We start from the raw sequence: 18,695 nt of genomic DNA, 5'->3' as shown, positions 1-18,695 counted from the left end.
CTGGCCTGTCCACGAAGCAGGCCTCAAACTCTGTTATTAGCTCGCCCAGATCGGACAGCTGGGATTTCTTTAGTTCTCTTCTCTGCTCCGTCTTTCTGAGAAGCTCCTGAGCGTTGCTTCCTTTTCCGCTGAGGCAAATCAAGTTATCCCCAATCTCCTCAGGAAGGTTTAACGTTAGATTTACCATGGTTTCCCTCTGCTCATAAGGCTTCATAAGATTGCAATGATAAATGCGCACTGCTTTACGCCTATCGGGGATTTTCACTGCGTAGTTAGTGTCAGAAAGCTCTGCAACGACTTTAGCAGGTCCTTCCCACTGTACTTCGAGCTTATTCTTGGGATCATTGGCTTGCTCCATAGCTAAGTCCTCTCGGGTTCCACTTAGAAGTCTCGTGAGATTACTAAACACCGGCGGCAAGAGGTTACTCTCTAGAACGTCCTCATTCCGCGTCTCATCAAGCTCACTTTCTAGTTGACTTATCTGAGATGCCTCGCTCTCAAAGTTTTCTGACCGGCTATCTTCCGCATCGACCACTGTTTTAACTGCCATTTCCTCCGCTGTGGATTCTTCTGGAATGAGCAGTGTAGCTAGTTCTCGCGCCTTTGCACGTGTTAAGGCTTGCACAACTCTGTCTCCGAAAAGGATGCCCCTCTTTCGCAGTAGCATGTCCGATTTGTTGGAGAACAAATACGGATAGCACTTAGGAAGCTTTCCTGAAACGGCAGCCTCGGTTGTTAACTTGCCGAAAGGGCCCTCGATGACCACGTTCGCGATTGGCAAGCACACACTCTGTTCCTCCACTACCTGGCGGATCCATGCACACTGTCCTGTATAGTCGGAAGGCGACACATACACCGGATGGACAACATCCATCGTTGCGGCCGAATCGCGCAGTACCTTGCAAGGCTTCCCGTTGACTACTAGGCCATGCATGTAAGGTTCCAAAAGCTGCATATTTTCATCGCAGTCACTGACATACGAGAAAACAAACTTTTCTTTCCGGCAGTTGACGGCAATGTGACCCTGCTCATTACACCTAAAGCATGTGAGCGGCTTCCTAGCCCCAAGCTTGTTCTTTGTGTTCTGCGCGTTGGTCACTTCCCCACTTTTCTCACTGCCATCCTTTCTAGGGCGTTTGCCTGAAGAAGCCTTCCTTTCTTCGTTTGCAAATCTAGCAAAGTGCCTTTTCTGACGGTTATTTACACTCAACTTGGGATTGCGGAGCCTATCCACTGCTGGGTTGCTGAATTGTCGGCGCGAAGCGTACTCCTCAATGACTTCGGCAGCTTCAGTTGCCGACTTAATGTCGCCTCGGTCCTGTAACCAATTTCTTTCTTTTTCTGGGAGGCAGTTATAAAACTGCTCCAAAAGAATTCGCTCGACTACAGCGTCCCTATCACTGTAGGAATCTGTGCTCTTTAGCCACTCGCTCAAATTGACTCTTAAATTGTACAGGAATTCAGGGTAACTCTCGTCCCTGGACTTAGTAGCTTTCCGAAAACGTTGTCTGAACGCCTCGGCGCTAAGCCTATACTTTCTCAGAAGGCAAGCTTTGACCTTCTCGTAGTTGTCCGCGTCCTCCTTGCTTAGCCGCGCGACAACCTCCGCTGCCTCGCAGGGCAGAACCGTCAATAATCTCTGAGACCAAGTGTCTCGCTGGAAGGACAGTTTTTCGCAAGTTCGCTCAAAGTTAGCCAGATACAGACCGATATCCCCTGATATCACATATGGCTGCATGTACTTTGACATCTTGAAATCTGTCTCCTTGTTGAGAAGAGGTACCGCTAGCTGGGGACAATCGCCCGACCTCTTGCTCAACTCTAGTTCTAATTTCCGGAGCTCAATTTCTTGGTCCAGCTTTTTTGCTTCTCTTTCACGCTTCTTTTCCTCTTTTTCCCACTCTTTCTGCTGTCTGAGCTGTTCCTTTTTTTGACCGATGAGGTTCCATGTTTCACTGAGCTCCTCATCATCGGTTCCCAGATCAGTGATTGCCTTTATAATCAAGGGTTTTCGTGCCAAACCACTTGTATCAATTCCCAATTCCTCACACAATAGCAACAGGTCCGGTTTCTGCAGCTTTTGTAGGTCCATGATCGCTCCGAGTGTCGGCTACTTCCAAAACAACTGTGCAAACTACCAACCTAAAGGCGTTTCCACACTCTCTTTACCAGTTCTAAAATCTAACCCTGTTCTAGAACCTGGTCCACATCAGAAGAAAAGCCAAGCACTCACCCACACATGCGATCGATGTTCCGAGCTGCCCTCTTGTTGGCCGATTGTTGCTCCTGCTTGTTGCTTGAGATGCCACCTCCGATCACAAGGTGTTGTGGCTTGTAGCTTCAGATCCACCTCCAATCACCAGATGTTGTGGCTTGTAGATTCAGATCCCAACGCTGGGCACCAGTCGTTGTGCTTGTAGATTCAGACCCCACCGCTGCCACCAGTTGTCGTGACGCTGGGGCTATGGCGACCCGGCCTTCACTTGGTAGCGTGCAGAGACTCCGGGTTGAAGAAGGACTGAATCTTCGAAGTTGGTAAAATATGTACAAGCAAGTTTAATGGCACTTTGAGAAAACTTATTTACAATATTTACACGAAAAAGAAGGGTACATCAGCAAAATGGCAAGCGTTAAGAGTTCATAGCGAGAAGCGACTGGATGAGCCGTTTACCCAGGGCCCAGAGCGACATTTCGTGCTCTGCAGCGTCCTTAAAAACCCCCTATGTCCAGCCCCTCTCTGAAGATGCTGACCAACCAAATCCAGGGCACGCCCCTCAGGTATCGGCATCCAATCGAACACATCACTGCACTGATGGTCTGAAGCACTGACTGGTCCGGCATTCATTCGTTGGGCGTGATCACTTGTTGGCGGGAAAAGCTTGGGAACGGCGAGGAGAGGAGGTACATTTCTATTCTTCAGCAAAGAAACCACAGGCTGGTTCTGACAAGGGGTTTTACTTCTCAGAAACCCGAGTGCACGTGGCGCCGCATAGGGCTCCCAACATGGTCCCTTTTCGACAATAGCAAATCTTTCCTGCATTCCCGGGAAATCACTTAATGGCCGTATGAGTCATGCTCCTTTCTTGTCCTGCACGTCAGCGGACATGTCACTCTGTCGTCTCCTTTGGATAGGAGGCATTCATCACTGGAGGATAGTACTTCTCGACTGGAAGGGTGAACAAAAGAAAGAAAGCACTTCCTGCTATTTCCCGCAGGGGGACGTTTCTTTGTGTTTTTCCAGACGTTCTCTTGACAGGGTCAATTTGGCATTTGCAGGTTGTCCACAAAGCAAAACATGCTTACAAAACAGGGTTCCTGGAAACAGGCTCACTTAGAGCCATTGGACCATCACCACATATTCACAAAACTTATCCATGCCCACAGGCGAACAATAGAGCGCGCAAATGCGGATGCTTGGTCGTAACAGGCCGTTTCGGCAGTTCATCATCATGGCCGCTCGCGCTGTACAAGGGTGGAAGTGACCTCACGTGCAAGGCATGTATACTACTATATAATGCCCGCCAGATAATCCAACCGCACTGACCACAATTTCGCATCTTCATCAATTCTTAAAGAAAAATGTGTATTGGTTAAAACGAAAAATCGTGCACATCACTGTGCTCTTGGTTGTTCAGCCACAGATTAACATATGCTGGAAGAGTCCGTGGGGTGATTACATTAACCAACACGACCTCAAAAATCGCCGGATGATGAACAAGAGTATTTCTCTGCTGTATACGATAAAGGTAAGCATAGCATTATGCGCTGTTTCAAGTCAACTTGAAAAGAACGATAAAACAAGAATGTGAAGCTGTTCCGCGATCCACTTGCACTATAGAGAAGCCCTCGTTTGCTTGCGGAAGCGCCTTGGGCTCTACGAAGAGTCACTAAGCTTATAACTTCAGACCTGAGGCAATAAACAAAGTTATGAAAAAAAAAAAAAAAACAACTTGTTTCCGATAATCGCATGCAGCGGCAGCCGCGTCTCGATGCCGAAAGCAGAACGCGCTCGTGTACTGTTCGTGTACCCAGGTGGTCGAAATCCATTGAGAGCTGGCAGTTAAACATCTACAACATTATTTTCCCCTTAATTAAATAATGTTCCCATATCGCATGTGCGCGCCGGACACGACCTTGCAAGGGCGTCAAATGGCGGTCCGTTCTTTTTACGTGGACGCACATTTAGTATAGCTGTCACAATCTGTACTTTTCTCGCTCAGAATATCCAGTCAACCGTTAACTGTTTTCAGCGGCTTAGACAGATCGAACCTGCCTCAATAACATCTTATTTCGGCAATAACGAATTCAACCCTTTAGTCCATGCGCATCGTGCAGTAAGACGATTTATATATACGAGTAAAGTCGGCTGGTATACCGCGTGAGTTAAAATACTTGCTACAAACGTGCATGCAGCTAGTCAATTTCCCAGGTTCCTCCTGAGCTGATTCAGGACGGTTGTATTACCACTGCACCCCCGCCCTACTATACTGTGCCGGAGTACCCGGGTTCGAACCCGACCTCGGCGGCTGCGTTTCGATGGAGGCGAAATGAAGAGGCGTCCGTGTGCTGTGCGATGTCAGCGCACGTTAAAGATCCCCAGGTGGTCCAAATTACTCCGTAGCCCTCCACTACGGCTCCTCTTTCTCTCTTTCTGTGACAGGTATTGCGCCTTTTGCTTCCTGTGAACCAATCATTATATAATACGAATAACGACACTAGAAGAGATACAAAGAGATGAATTGATAATTAGCAACCTTTACATTTACAGCAAGGTTGAGCAAAGGAAAATATGGATCTGGCTACTTCGGCCTATAAAGCCAGTGAAGCACAAAACGCTCAACTATAGGCTGTCGCGCTCAGTTTTAGTGCCTCTGAGATAGCCCACACTCGAATCGTATCCCTGCAGCAAGCATCCACAAGATCGGTTAACTTCTGTCCACCTACTGGCGTTACTCGTTATTACTAATCTCTCCTAGCAGATATATGCAAGCAAAGAGAGCGCCAAACAGTTAAAACATATATACAAACGGCATATATAGACCCAAGCGACTAATTCTGGCCCACAAAATTCTGGGTCCAGTCCCATGCACATACTTTTGCCATGTGCGCAAAACTCTCTCTCATCCTCATTCATATCTATCTCTCTAACAGAGAAAGAAAAACAAACAAACAAGAATGCAACATTCTTTCGCAGCGTGTCGGGATTCGCAGACATCACTGAGCCAGTAAAGAAGTCCGCGCTCAAGCTAACCATACCAACCATGTGCTCGGGGTCCGATTGTTTGCAGGCTTGAACAAAAGTAATGCCAACTCCGAAGACGCGCCAGCAGTCTATCCTACGACTGTCATTAAAGGCTTCCGCTGACACCGTGCGCCTCACGAATACTTGCGTGCCGACGGACGCCACTGGGCGCTGACACATGGAAATCTTTCCGATACGATGCTGCGTGTGTACTCAGACCTTTACACAGCTACATGGTGATTTCGCTGTTCGCTTTGAAATCGTTCCTTCTGTCTCAGTTCGCCAGTTAATTGAACACTGCAACACTGTAAATCTTAGCGGCTGAACGGTGTATGCACCGCAGCATGCGAAAGCAAAGCCCAGCTGCCAAACCATGTGACCAATAAAGCGCTAAGCATTACGTACGCAATTCCTGCTTGCATCTATACTCCCAACAACGAGATAGACTGCACGCCTTGTTTTTATTCAATTCAGCGGTGCATCACCTATGCGGTGGTGCAACGGTTTGCATACACAGCTCCTCGGTTGCAGTCTGCTGCTTGCGTCTCCGTAACTCAGTGTACACCTCGTCTCGTCCATTTGTTCCACACTCGCATGCACTCAATATAATACCTCACACATGATTTCATTCAAATTGCTCCCGTATCCAGACATTCATGCTCCGGTTCGCTCGAGCCATTAGCTGTATTCACAGTCACCGCGGCCACCGCCTAAAAATGAATGTGCGGACCGCCCAATGGAAATGCTTTATATCTTTACCATAGTGCACATCCATGGAGAAGCAGCTGCGAGTTCGGCATCAAGGCTGATTGTTCTCTCGTGCCGAATACCTCTCTATCTTAATTGTATATGTCACACACCAGCTGCGTGATTGATCGGTATGTATATGAACCTCACGCAGCTCCATCTTTTATGGTTGATGAAAGATGCATTGTCTGACGCCCTTTCTTAAGAGAGCGTGTGCTTGTATATCATTGCGGCCAAATGATTATAGAAGTTAACAAGTTAATCAATGGTCATTAGCTTTAAAGGAAACTACCTGACGTCATGCAGACCCCCTTGTGTGTGTGTGTGTTTGGTTTGGTTTGTGGGGATAACTTCCCAAAGTAACTCAGGCTATGAGAGACGCCGTAGTGGAGGACTCCGGTAAGTTCGACCACCTGCGTTCTTTAACGTGCACTGACATCTCACAGCACACAGGCGTGTGTGTGTGTGTGTGTGTGTGTGTGCGTGTGCGTGTTCGTGTGCGCGCGCGTGTGTGTGTGTGTGTGTGTGTGTGTGTGTGTGTGTGTGTGCGTGTTCGTGTGCGCGCGCGCGTGTGTGTGTGTGTGTGTGTGTGTGTGTGTGTGTGTGTGTGTGTGTGTGTGTGTGTGTGTGTGTGTGTGTGTGTGTGTGTGTGTGTGTGTGTGTGTGTGTGTGTGTGTGTGTGTGTGTGTGTGTGTGTGTGTGTGTGTGTGTGTGTGTGTGTGTGTGTGTGTGTGTGTGTGTGTGTGTGTGTGTGTGTGTGTGTGTGTGTGTGTGTGTGTGTGTGTGTGTGTGTGTGTGTGTGTGTGTGTGTTTAAACGTTGAACGACAGGAAGACACGACAGGAGCATGGTTGATGAAAAAGGGGATCCCATATACGGACGAGGCGGCCACACACACACAAATCTTTTTCTCGTTCTATTATAATTTCACGTTCCTCCTCTTTGCGCGTGCTACCGCGGCTTAATTCACACGCTCTCTTCTCGGCTGCACGCGCTCGTTCCTCGTTCCTCAGCTTCACGCGCATCTTCACGTGAGTGCTGTTTCATTTCTCATAAGGTTCATCCAAGTCAAACTGAGTCAACACTAATTTTCGCTAAATCCGTTCATTCAGCCATCGCGAAAACCGTGAGACCCGAGACAAAACAAGCAAAGATGAATCACGGCAGGCTCGCCACTTATTTGGTCAGGAGTCTCAGCCCGGAGATCGCTGCAAGCAAATCGAAAGGGCAAGCGAGACGCTATTGACGGCGAAAACACACATTTCAATACACACTATAGAGAAAAACGAACGCTATACTACACCAAACCTATACAATGAAAACTTAAGAAAACATTAACAGTCGAGAACGCTATATACTCGAAATATTACACACAGAACTATACGACATATATCCAAGCCAAACGATACACACAAAGGAGGGCGTGCGGTTTTTTGCTCACAGCTTCGAGGCTTCGAGGCGAGTGCGCTTTGAGTATATATCTGTTACCGTGCTGACCTGCATTGGTGGCGTCGTTGGCGTTGACGTCCACGGGAATCGTCAGTGTTGGCGGCGTTGGCGTCCGAAGAACCCTTGTACGTAGCAGGCGACTGGCGGTGCAATCTTATCGGTTTGGGGAATAGGGTAATATGCACGGCAACAATGTGAACGCGCGGAATGCTGCGATGAAAGTGTGGGGACTGCGGCACTCTGAGCACTGCTCCCCGCTATTACCATATTGTTGTTGTTGTGGCTGTAGGAAGAAGGAAAAGAAAATGCACGGGCCTGCTACTGGCTCTGTAGCTGAGCCACCTCCGCTGCCTCGTGCAGACAGAAGAGAAAATAGAGAAGAAAAGTAAGAGGGAAAGAAAGACGCGCGCCGCAACAACAGTCGTCGTCCACCACCAGCGGTGGCGGGTGCAATGACGGCCTACAACAGATATAAATTCGGTGCCAGGCTAGCCCCTGCCGCAAGCAGCGGTGACCCACCTGAACCAGCCCCACCAGGGGAGATCCTTCTATTACCATATTCCCCTAACAGGTCCCTGATTTATAGCTACGGAGTCGAAACGCATCTTCCTACGCAGCTGAATATATAATTTACATGGGCGGTTTATGTAAAAACAACTTGAAATCATAGCGCTATTATTTACGGTATATTTTTTATCACGGAGCCGATTTTCCGAAATGAAGCTGTTATACCTATCAACACTTTTCTTGGTTCCACCGGGTTTTCTCGTCTGATGTCTGTCACGGGTTTTCAAGACTTTGCAGACAAGATGGCAACAGCCGCGTGTTCGGGTCGTTCCGGTTGTTCTGGTTCGTTCACTCCGCAAGGGTTGAAGTGAAGGCGAAAATCAGAAAAGAACTATGGTTCCACCTAGAGAGAGAGAGAGACGCCACTTAGGGAGAAAGAAGTTTTTTGAAGAATGGGGACACCCCATGGTGATCTTCAAAGAAGAAAACGGAAAACTAGAAGTGAGATATCAGAAGACTTGCTCGCGTCAGGCTTCGACCCACCGGGGTGGTGCGGACGTGGTGCATATGCACTGCGGCCCCGCCCCGGTGGGAACAGGCCGGATTGCATGAGCCCCTTGGCTGGGAAAAGCCCGCTCCCCGAAACAAAAAAAAAAACCCAAACCTTATGGTGCGGGAGGCTTTGCCTGGGGTAGCCGTAGGTTGATGATGGTCGCAGGTTGAGGTCTGTACCCTCACAGGAGGATCGCACCTAGTGCATCCTTCCTTCCATCTGACAAGGCAGGGTTGGAAGCGTTATCACCAGACAAGATTCGAGTCAAGTTCAAGAGACGCTGGCTGTCGAAGCAAACGATGGAAATGATCTGCAACGTCTGTGCAGCCCAAAAGCCACGCGATCGAACTTATGCATGGCGGATTGACACGTTTAAAGACGACCCGCCTCCCTGCCTTTGCGCCCATTGCCAAGAGTGTGTGTCCCAGAGGGTTTTGTTTTTTTTTTTCGCCTTTGCTTTGTATTAGGCGTCTGCATAAGACACATATGGTCTCGAGAAGGCGCAGACGCATCTGAACCGACGGTGACAGTATAAACGACTGAAGGTTCGGCAAACTCGGAGCGACCCGGATGACTTATATAGCTCGTTCAGTCGAAAAGCCGCCGGCGTCCTAGTAGTATAGCAGTAGCCAGGCTTTCGCCTCATCGCAGTTTAGTGATGCAAAGTGCCCCCTCGAATTTTTCTTTTCATCGGCGGCATATAACGCCACCTGAAAAATATTCCTGGCTACTGGTTGTATATAGTTGTCGCCACTGCGTGTTGGAAATGATCGGGGGCAGCGTGAGAAAATTTTATCATGGTAATTCGCCGTTGTAGATTGGAGGTTGATTGATGTATATTGGAGGCGATGAATTAATGAAATCATTGTAATTAACTGATGAATTAAATAAATTAAAAATGGAAAAAGAGGATTACTACGGAGCCTTCCACTATACGGCATCCCTTTCTGTCTTTCCGCTTGTACTTCCACCTTCCTGCCTTCCCTGACGGCGCGGTTCAGGTGCCCACAGAAACAACTGTGACAGATACTGCGGCTTTCTCTTCTTGTGAAACAATTATTACCATTATTATTCAAACCTCTTAAAATTCTCAGAATGGAGTCAATGCCTTATAATGCTAATTATTAATATTTGGAGTATGTATAGACCTATTAATTAAAATAATAAAACAATGAAAAATACTTTCAAAGGTGCGAAACTGAGTATGGCTGTATCAAAAGAAATAGAAGAATTAAGGAAAGAAAAATTAAAATTAGAGAGAAGAAATAAAAAAAGACATAAAAATTACAAAAGTAAAAAAAAAAAAAAGTAACAATCGTCTATCGTCCAAAAATGGTCTATATGTGTGAAGCGCTATCGCGTCATATACATACCTTAACGAGGATGTTACTATGGCGGCTTGTGCCCCTCTAATTTATTCTTTCTGTAATTCTCCTCATTACTGCGGCTTTTTCTTTTATATTATCCCCTCTTGTATGTGGCATACACGAATTTGTAAATTGGTTTGTAGGAAAGGAAAAGCGCAGAAATGTCGCAGTTCTCGCACAGGAGCAAGACATATATACCCAATTGAGGATATTTTTTAACGGCGCACTTGTGTCGAACTAAAAAAATTAAATGCACTTTAATTCTTTGTTGGATCACTCGGTCCTTGAAGCAGAAGTGATGTTCGAGCTTTATTGCCTTTTGTTAACATTCGGCTCCCTATATGCCCTACGTTATTGGATTGCAACATTTAATTTGGCTTTTTAACATTTCTCTGATTGAAGGGTTTGTCATATTTACAAAGTTCACAGCGATCAATCTTGCATATTTCCGGTGCGTGAATGCATCTGTCGCGGAGCCATTTCAGGATAAAAAATGGTGGATGTTGGCCGTGAGCGGTGGCACAACGTTTGCAGAATTGGCCTTTATTTAGGGGCTATTGGGGAAATTAGGTTTGCTGCATGTACCTCTGAGGAAAGCTATAGAGAAGAGGCACCGTTTCAACCAAGCCATACATGAAAGTGCCTGCGTGAGCACTTATATAATATATACATATATATATATATATATATATATATATATATATATATATATATATATATATATAGGAATCAGAATGACATTGTCCTGGCAGGCTGGTCCTAAGTCCCCCCCCCCCCCCCCTCCCTTTTTTGAAAGGAGATGACCCCGAACCGGCAGCTCCTACCAAACTTCGACATCTCTATACATTCAATCAGTGCGGGGTCATGTCAGCTGCCGGCTACCACCTGCCAGCGCCATTTTTTCGCCAACACGCCGACGACGGATTTTCCGTCAACGGAGCCTTGTCGCGTCAATAGTGAGGTCGGTTTATTCCAAGAAGTTATTTTCCGCTCCTTTATTTTTTGTTCAGCCTCGTTACTTGTCTCCACGTTACGGCACAAATGTTATTCTCCCTTGAATGTCAAATCGTAACAGAGTGGCCAGTTAAGCATCTCAAGCGCTTTTAACTGCGCTACTCTGGATACGGATCACCTGGCTACCGCTCCCATCCAAGTGTCTCATGCAGGTGCGAATATGCGACATCCAATGACGTACTACGTCACATATAGTGACAGCGTATATTATTCCAGTATAGAAAGGGCATGTCTGCGGATCTGCTGAGGAGATAACCGCGAGCGCGGAAAGCCACATCCACGGGAACAGGTTATCCGGCGGTGTATACGTGTCTGGTGCACTTATCTTTAGCCCCATGAACGGGAGGGAGCGGCGATAACGTGCCCGACGTCCACATCTGTGCCGGGCCGCGCAGGGCTGATAACGATGCTTGAACTGCCGCGTCATCGGTCTTGTGAGCTTATCACTCCCGCGAACGCGCATCGAAGACAGGCACAGGTACTCGATCCATTTCCATAGAAGAGGTCCGTGACGATGCAGCCGGGTGACGTGTTCTGTGCACTGCGGCAGAGCATGCGCTGTTCCTTCACTTGGGTTCGGTTTGACGAAGGGGGAGCCTTAAAATGCATGTGCCATAGACTATCGTAGAAAATATCAAAGTTTGAAATAGCTAATTGCCAATTTAAATAAAGCGACTGGCTCTGATAGCTGATGCAGGAGATAATTAATGTCCAGCATTTGGAAAGGGCGGCTTGGGAGGGAACCATATACATGACAAAATTACTTTAAAACGGCAGCAAGTTGCATTGCTAATTGATTTTTTTTCTTCTTCTCAAAATCTCGTGAATGAAATATCATGGTCGCGAAAATAATGCGATCCTGCTCGCAATGCCCACGGCGCGAACATTACCGAGTGCAAGCCGCCGAGGTCGATTCCTGGGACAAGCGAAGAATAAAGGCCCGTTCACACTTGCGACTAGCGGCGGTCGCGCGACCGTTTTGGTCGAAAAGCGACAGACGCAAATGGTCGCATCGGTCGAAAGCGACTGCCGCGGGCCGATCAAGCACTGGTCGAATTTCCAGTCGCGCGACTGACTAGTTGCAAACCATTTCACCAATCAGCGAGGTCCCGAAGTACTCGATCGAGCACCTTCTCAATGCAGTTAAAGAATACCCTTACCTTTTCAACAACGGCACCCGGAATTCAAAGGCGGGGAGAAGGATATGGCCTGGGAGGAGATTGGAAAGATATTCGGACTATCCGGTAAGTACTATGAACTTTTGAGAAATGGGTTTTAACGCAGGCGCAACATTTTATATTGACACCGTCTATTCGTCGTCGGCGTTCTCAACACGAGAGCGCGGCATGCGCACGGGCTAGCCTGAAAAAGCTGAAGTGCCTGGCAAGCGGCTGCTACCGACGTTCGCTGTCATCGCCCAGCAGCTCTCCGCTACTCTCAACTCGTTCGGAACCAGAACAGAACGAGAAGGCGACATGTCGCAAGTGTGAACATCGGTAGTGTCGAGCTCCTCTCCTCTGGTCGCGCGACTGGTAGTCGCGCGACCTCATTTAGTCGCAAGTGTGAATAGACCTTAAGTGTCTTGAACGCAACGAAAGTGTTCCATCCTGGTTTTGTTTTCGTTGTTTTTTTAACGTTGTCTTATCTTTGAAATGGCGCGTGCTCTAAGAAGGCAGATGCAAGGAACAGCTGCCTGTGAAATTGGCGAGAAGACGAAAAAATGTGAAAATGATGTGTCGCGTCTGGCGAGATGTATTCTATCTTACGTATAGTTGTTACGTAGTACACTGACCCCAGCAATGCCGCACATCTTTCCTGCTTTCGATCGAGGTAAGCTATGTATATCGAATGCTAACTAACCTTCAAGAATTCAAAGAACACGGCACATTTCCGTAAAAGCAACTTTAAAAGAAACGGATTACTTGCACTTCAAAATTACAGGATCAGTAAAGTAATTCATTACATTAAAAATTACCACGAAGAAATAAATAAATTACTGCACTTTCAATAAAGTTATTAAATTATTTGCATTTCTGGAGGAAATTCGGGGATCATATATATCTGCAAAATACATTTCGTTAACTTACTTTGAAATCAGGCTGAGGCATACAAAATTTAACAGGATAGATAAGCGGGCGAGTTGGTGATACATCATCCAAAAAACAGCGCGAAAAAACGGGTACGAAAGGAAAAAACAACCGGAACCATCTGGGCCACTTCATTTATAGCCTCCAGTGGAGGTTAAAAATTCACAGGTGCTCGAAATTACTCCGGAGCCCTTCACCACGGCACCTCTTTCTCTCTCTCTGCCCCCTTTCACTCCGACCTTGCTCTCTTCCTTTACGGCGCGGTCTCACAGAAAACAAGTGAGACAGATGCTGCGTCCTTCCTTTCCTGTGAACCAATCATCATCATCATCATCATCATCATCATCATTATTATTGGTTGGTTTGGTTGGTTTGTGGGGTTTAACGTCCCAAAGCGACTCAGGCTATGAGAGACGCCGTAGTGGAGGACTCCGGAAATTTCGACCACCTGGGGTTCTTTAACGTGCACTGACATCGCACAGCACACGGGTGCCTTGCTTTTCGCCTCCATCGAAAAGCGGCCGCCGAGGCCGGGATTCGATCCCGCGTCCTTGGGAACAGTAGTCGAGCGCCGTAACCACTGCGCCACCCCGGCGGGGGTCATTATTATTATTATTATTATTATTATTATTATTATTATTATTATTATTATTATTATTATTATTATTATTATTATTATTATTATTATTATTATTATTATTATTATTATTATTATTATTATTATAAAAAGGGAAATAAAAGCGCGAGACGTATCTCTCCAACGGAATACTTAGTTATGTATGTTGACCCCTATTGGATATTGGTTAACGGTTTGACGATTTATCCCGGTGATTTGTTCGTTGGCACCTGTCATCAGTAACAATAATACCCGTCGCTAGTTAAGCGGGACATCGGGTGTATATATTATATAAATCTAATAATATAGCCTCGCATGTTATTATAGTGGGTATAAATACCTACGCTATGTACACGTCATAGGCTCTCTTCTCGGCGGAAAATAAATTTTTAATCAATCAATCAATCTGTCAGTGCCGAGAACGCAAGAAGATTCCCCGTACACGTTTGTAACACAGACAGAAGTGTTGGCGCTGAAAGAGGCATGCATCCATGCATTCCGGCGGCATGCACGCTTTCCTCCTTCCGGTTGCGCGGGTGAGCGTTCCGGCTCGGCGAGCACGGGGACAATTACGGCAACAGCGCAGCCGCTCGACGACGACAAGGACAGCGCTGTATACTCGTCTCGTGACCACCGTTGCCGCACCATGACCGCGATTCGTCGATGCCTGTCGCACATACAGACACGAGCAGGAGTTCGCAGCCTATGAGAAATCGACCCCTGCATGCAGGCGAAAACATTTCCTTTATTTTTGCTCAGAGAGACCCGCAAATGCAAAGCGCACATTCCGAAAGCGCAAGAGCTTTCAGTCACACATATTTTATCTTGACCATTGTATATTTGCGCTAGTATACGCATTTCGTAGCGCACACTCAGCAAAATGGCCGCGCGTGTTTAATTAGTTATTGGCTCGGTTTCCACCGACTTTATCGTTCTGCTTAACTTCGACAGCTTCACGGGGTGCAGCGAACGCATAGACGTGCACGAATTTCGCGTCATGTAACGTATAGGTCATGCTTTTTTTCGATTTTGCGACAGCCTGCAAATATAAGGTACAAAATCGTTTTACCTATAAGTAAAAACATGTGCGCGGGAGCCGCCGTCTGCAGCCCGTCTGCAATTTTGTGTGTAACATTGTTCGGCTTTGTGCGCATTTCATATTTTGTGCCCATTCACTGTGAAAACCACGTTTACTTGTTGTTTTTTTCTTTGGAATCCGCTAATTAGATATACCTTCATTATAAACGTGCAGTGTGAATTCGAACCTATTCGAATTCGAGCGGCTCGAGTTATGTCATCAAGGTCATCTATACAGCGCCCAGTTATTGTGTCTGCCTTCTCAAGACGTCATGGCATATTGCAACTTCATTTCGCCGCACTCTGCTTTGTGACGTCTCCTTGTCCGATGTGGTGCTCTCTACTCTGCTAAACTCTGTCACCGGACATGCGGTGAGGTATAAACTCCGGTACTCCGGTACAGTAGTCGGGCGTCGTATACCACTGCATTTCCGGGCTAATAGCAGCAGTGTGCTGCTGATACTACTGGGGCTGTTTTTATGGGTAGGTATATACGCTTGGAACCGATCGATCAACAGTGTTCCTTGAGCAGAGGTCAAAGTCGCATGCAGCTAGGCTTACTACCAAAAATTTCATTATGTAATACTTACGCGAAAATGATGGTGAGAGCGTGCGTGGCCCTTGATGAAAATGGACACCGCATTATAAGAAAGCATAATGCTGACACTCTGTCACTTAAGAAAGGGGGACGCTGTATGCTCCCCTTTCTATCTGTTTTAGTATTAGTTTCAAAATATCTAGGTGTGGCATGCCTTTGGAAAGCCATTTTTATGCATTTCCAGCGATCTATGTTTCATGTCTTAATCCGTAGCACTGGAAAGTTATCGATCTCACAATATTCGCATTCACTCTTTTCGGTGCTGTATCCGCACCTCAGGCCACCAAAGATCAACGCTGTGCAAATTTTTGTCCTTACTATGTCATCATGGCCGAAGTTTTGAGAGGTCACTACTGGCTCTGTAAAAGAGATCCTACTTATTTCCGGTTGCGAAGTGTAACGTCTTATCTTTCGTGAACGCGATTACTTTGATGTGTTGTTGCCAATATTGCATTGAAATGTCGTTCGAAATCTTGTACAAACCCGCAGGCGCGCAGTGAGCGTCTGTGAGCTTTTTCTTTTTTTCTGCGCTCGTAACGTCGTATAGATTTGATTTGATTTGATTTGAATTAATGTTCTATCGCGGCATAAGTATTCAATTTTTGATGTAATACCGCTGGGCAGCATAACCTCGATACATATTCCTTTTATGCCCCGAGACAATAAGCATCGCAAAATAAGGAAAAAAAAAAAAACTTTGTGAAGCAAGGTTAGTAAAACTTAAAACACCTCAGTTAAGCGGTTCGTGACACACACACACACACATATATATATATATATATATATATATATATATATATATATATATATATATATATATATATATATATATATATACACATACACACACGTTGGGGAGGTATTTTGCAATGCCGAGTTTCCGACGCGGGATGGTAAGTTTTGCGACTTTTGGCATGCGGGAGAAAATCCAGGCGCTTTTCTTGATGTGCCAACGCGAACGAGATTCTGCTCTTGCAGTAGCGCGCGCACCGCTGTCAACGAAATCCGCGTGTTTAATTCCCGCCGTGAACATTACACAGCTTGAAATAACCGACAGGGAACAAACCTTCACTTGCTGCAAAAGTTCATCATGCAAAATTAATGAACTCTTTGGCGTGCACATCTCACGTATACACACCGTCATCCGTTTTATTTAATTGCATGCGAAACGGCATATTTTAATGACACTAACTTCTCCGTAAGCAAATAAGGGCGGCACATACATAGATTTGGAAACAGGCTCCGCAAACTAATCAAAGAATAAAAAATGTTCTTTTATTCTTAAATTCACGCACCCAGCCGTCCCTTAAATATCGGGGCTATGTGGTGAATGGGGATTCCTCCCCAGCTGTTCGATGCGGTGATCGTTCGTGAAAATGCATAATAATTATACGCAATGCGGTATGCAGTATAGACGAGTGCAGGCCCGCGGCGTGAAGAAGGCGCAGAACAATTCACGTTTGAGCGCAATGGCAAATCATGCGCGCATACCAACAACAGCAAGAAAAAAATATGTGAAACTTTAGGAGTATTAACATTCGCAGTTTACTGAAAGACAACATATGCTTAGCCATCCCGTGCTCAGCGCATTAAACGCGAAACTAAATTAAGCAGGAAAGCATCACTTATTAGTCACTAATTCAGACATTTATTATTAATTTTATTTATTTATGGATACTGCTGTCTCAGCTTTTGAGGTATTGCAGGAGTGGTTACATAAAAAGAAAAAAGAAAGATGTTACAATACATAAGCATAGCAATTTTTTTTTTTAACAAACTGCTCAGGGGGTAGCTGTGGCATCGAACCATCAAGTTAATTCCACATCTTAACTCTGTGTGGGAAAAAAGAAAATTTATGACAATCAAGGAAAAACCTGAGCGGCATAATGTTCATTTAGGGTTGGTGCGACGGGTCACACGTGCAGAACAACACTTGAAGAATGCGTCCAGATAAAGAAACGGTCTTGTGCGCAATTTTGTGTAGCGTGATAAGCCGGTCACAGTATATCGTCGATGATTGCGGGATTTTAGTGATGACGCCCTGTAATGTTTTAAAGGGGAAAAGTGGCGACCGTACACCGGTTAATAAGTTAGCATTGTCTCGTTGTAGTTTTATAGCTTCGATGTAGTGTATAGGCGCATTCGGTGCCCATGTCACACAAAACTCCGCGCAGGTCGCGAGCGATACACAAGTGTCTCGGCTCCTTGCTTATTGACTTCGCATGATCTGCGCCGAGTCCATTTCGCATGCCGTTATCTTCGCCTCCAGAAGTCCTGGTGCTATACGATTTCAATGCCCCCACATTTATCAAGCCATAAGGTGATCACTGTATCCGTCCCGTTAAAATTTAAACGCAATGAACACCTGCGTTTGCGCAGATCGCTCAGCACGTGAACGAATAGAGGTAACAGGTATAAGGCACGGCCGCTCGATTTGTCATAAGTACGAAGATAAGAATCACGATTTACTGCTATTTCCCTCGCTGGAACAATGGGAAGCTGTTCGCGCCAGCTGGGACCCGGATGTCCAGGCCCGGGGAGCGCAAGAGGTCGCTGACAGACTTAAACTGCGGGCCACCTGGAGTAGCTGAGCGCAATCCAACAACACCATTTAAATTACTAACAAATAAAGTTCTCTCTCTCTCTCTCTCTCTCTCTCTCTCTCTCTCTCTCTCTCTCTCTCTCTCTCTCTCTCTCTCTCTCTCTCTCTCTCTCTCTCTCTCTCTCTCTCTCTCTCTCTCTCTCTCTCTCTCTCTCTCTCTCTCTCTCATTCATTCATTCATTAAAACTAATTCCTCGTTAAAACTAACCAATTCTAATTCCTCGCTGTGTTGCAATGAAATGGGAACGTTAAACAGTGGGAGAAGCAAGCACATGTTCTCTCCTCGCCCTTTATTTGACGGCCTGCTTGGTCAAGTGGAACCAACATGCATGAAACAAACGGCGGAAGAGAGCATGCTCTTTTAAAGACATACGCCAGCCACGAAGGCCGCTCTCCCTTTCTTCCACTTTTTAATTTATGTTCAAGATGGGACAGTGAATCCAACATACTATATTCTATACTCTGGCACTTCGCCAGCTTCTCTGTTTCTATACCGACCGGCGCGGCATGCTATGAAGAAGTAGAACCTTTCGCCACTTTGTTAACTTACTCGTCTATCCGCTCGTGGGAATCCGCGGGGTTACCTCCGATAAGCTTCTTTTTTCTGTACGTCTACCACCGTCTCTGTCATCTGCTCGGCGGCGCCGCTTATAGGCCTATAGCGTGAACCAAAGGCAGAGCCCATATCTTTCCACTTTGTTTATTTGTTCGCTTGTTTATTTTCTTCACCTTTGTCGCGTTTCCATGAGGCCTGGTCCCCAGTTTCTTCCCCTTTCTATATCTTTTTTTCCTTATTTATTTATTTATTTATTTATTTATTTATTTATTTATTTATTT

The sequence above is a fragment of the Amblyomma maculatum genome, chromosome 2 (genome assembly GCF_055883805.1).
Source record: "Amblyomma maculatum isolate TAMU_Amacu chromosome 2, ASM5588380v1, whole genome shotgun sequence".
Lineage (NCBI taxonomy): Eukaryota > Metazoa > Arthropoda > Arachnida > Ixodida > Ixodidae > Amblyomma > Amblyomma maculatum.
Note: the sequence above shows the minus strand (reverse complement) of the source record.